Here is a 2,457-nt window from a genome sequence, read left to right as displayed (position 1 = left end):
AAGCGGGGACAGTGGTGTTAGGCTACGTTCACATTAGCGTTCCGCTAATGTGCGTCGCTGTTGCGTCGGCGACGCAGCGGCGACGCAGCGGCGACGCGCCCCTATGTTTAACATGGGGGACGCGTGCGTTTTTTTTGTTGCATTTTCCGACACGTGCGTCGTTTCCGACGCTAGCGTCGGACGCAAGAAAATGCAACAAGTTGCATTTTTCGTGCGTCCGATTTTCATCAAAAAACGACGCACGCGTCGCAAAACGCAGCGTTTTTGCGTGCGTTTGCGCGCGTTTTTTTGTGCGTCGTGCGTTGCGTCGCCGACGCAGCGGCGCGCAACGCTAATGTGAACGTAGCCTAAGTGAGGACAGCATTATCTGTGGTGTCTCAGCGGGACCCCGTCAGGGTATGTGCACACGTCAGGATTTTTTCCTGACAAAATCCTGAGATTTCTGCCAGAAATCCGCGTTTTTTTTTTGCGCGGATTTCTCGCGGAAATTTTGCGCAGATTTTTTGCAGAATTTTTGCAGATTTTTTTTTTTTTCCGGAATGTCATTTTGGCTTAGAAATCCGCAAAAATTCCGGAAAAAGATAGAGCATGTCCGGATTTTTAGCGGTAAGCGGTTTTTTTTTGCGGGAAAAAAACGCTTACATCTGCACAAAAAATCCGGAATGCATTCTAAATGATAGGATACATAATTTTAGCGTTTTTAATGCGGAATTATAGCGTTTTTATAGCGAAATTCCGCAAAAAAACCGCTAAAAATCCTGACGTGTGCACATACCCTCAGTCGTTTCCTGTCAGCGCGTTCGCTCATTTCCGGCTCCAGTCAGCGCCGCCCCGTCGCCTCACAGCTGATCTACTCTGACAGGGCTCTCACGCGTGCGCCGTTCCCGCTTGAACTGTTTGAATTTCTGCAAACGCATTAACTGTCTGCTTTAGCCATGCCCCCTTCTCTCGAGCACAGTGACACCCCAAGCTCTCCCCCCTGAATCCTAGGTGACAGACCCGACGGTTCCGGACCCGTTTCGGATGAGTCAAACCTGGTTAGTTTCTCCCTCTTACAAATGTGTGGATTGAGAAGGTGTTGTCCAAGTACTGGACAACTCCTTTAAGTATTTTTTTGTGTGTGTTGATAAGATTGTAAAGCTGTGGGCTACAGAAGTAGTGTCCTAATGCCCTATGTCCAAATCAGCACAAATCTCCCACCTTATCCGCCAAGTGGGCAGACTTAGAGCATGGCAAACAAAAGCAACAAGGAACAACAGATACCAACAAGAAGTATGACGATTTTTATAATAGTTGCTGATGATGTCACAATTTTTCACATCTCCAATCTTTGATTCGTACATGACCTCTTGTTTTTGTTTTCTCACCAGCAGATGTCAATGGAGTTTACTGAAGCTATTACATAAGCTAATTGTTTAACAGCCTCGTCTTCTTCTTCTTCTTCTTCTTCTTCTGTTTTTATTCATGATTGACGAAAGTTAAAAGATTTCAGGTTGTCACATTTCACGGTTAACTCTAATCATACAAAATTAAAATGGCAAGAAACCAGGTTTTGATGGTTTGACTGACATGCAGAAAATGGTAATTACACTAAACACTGCTGTATTAAGAGGGAGCATCGGTGTGTAAATTGCTAGCTGTCAGTGTGATCTAGGGGCATGCTGTTCTTCATTTCCTGCAATGTGGAGAAAATATGTTAGGGCGGTTCAGATACAATAACAGCACACAAAGATAATGGGGGGAATCATGGTATGTGAGTCAGATATGAAGATCAAATGTTGCATAGTATATTGCAGAATTAAATTGGAATTGCAATATAAATGCATTGCCAATCCACACGACAGACTATGCCTAGAGGAATTTTTCTGCATGTTGATTATAGAAATACCCTTTTAATTATTGAAAAACCTTATTCTGGTGCTTGAATCGTACATCTCCAACAGGTTTTTTTGCGGGTAGATTAAAGTTAAATGTGGGAAAGGCTCCTTGGATTTAAATTCAAGGAAAAGCTAAAAGTACATGCAACACGTAGAGAAGAACTCCATATTTTTTAAAGAGGACATTGAGTTAAATACCTTGTAAAGATCCCCGAACCTCCCTCTTTTTCAGTTTTACGCTGTGTCATTCCATTACAGAGATATTTTTGTTGTTGCTTTTTGGAGGCCACTATGTGAAATCTCTACTTGCAAACAAGGTGGGCATTTCTTCAGAGTCTTCTATAGTGGCTGGAGCTTTCACTCCCAACTAGACACTGCTAATGACAGAGAAGACAGATAGGGGATCATATACTTATTTCTCACTGCAAAACGCAAATAAATGTATATAATTTACACAATGTGATTTTCTGGATTTTATTTTTGATATTCTATCTCTCAATGTTAGAATTAACCTACCTTAAAATTATAGACCGTTCATGTCTTTGTCAGTGGGCAAACTAACAAAATCACTAATGGATCA

The 2,457-nt window shown here is 42.2% G+C and overlaps 1 long non-coding RNA gene across 1 annotated transcript; it reads right to left on the bottom strand.

Moving 5' to 3' along the window:
• Positions 1-1,268: 1,268 nt before the first annotated feature.
• LOC138673997 (uncharacterized) lies at positions 1,269-2,248 on the bottom strand. The gene is made up of 2 exons (XR_011320417.1): positions 2,076-2,248; positions 1,269-1,675 (listed from the first exon to the last, which is right to left on the bottom strand). It is a non-coding gene; the product is annotated as an uncharacterized lncRNA (long non-coding RNA).
• Positions 2,249-2,457: the final 209 nt, after the last annotated feature.

This window comes from Ranitomeya imitator, chromosome 4, assembly GCF_032444005.1.
Source record: "Ranitomeya imitator isolate aRanImi1 chromosome 4, aRanImi1.pri, whole genome shotgun sequence".
Classification (NCBI taxonomy): domain Eukaryota; kingdom Metazoa; phylum Chordata; class Amphibia; order Anura; family Dendrobatidae; genus Ranitomeya; species Ranitomeya imitator.
This window is presented reverse-complemented; position numbering and strand designations above follow the sequence as displayed.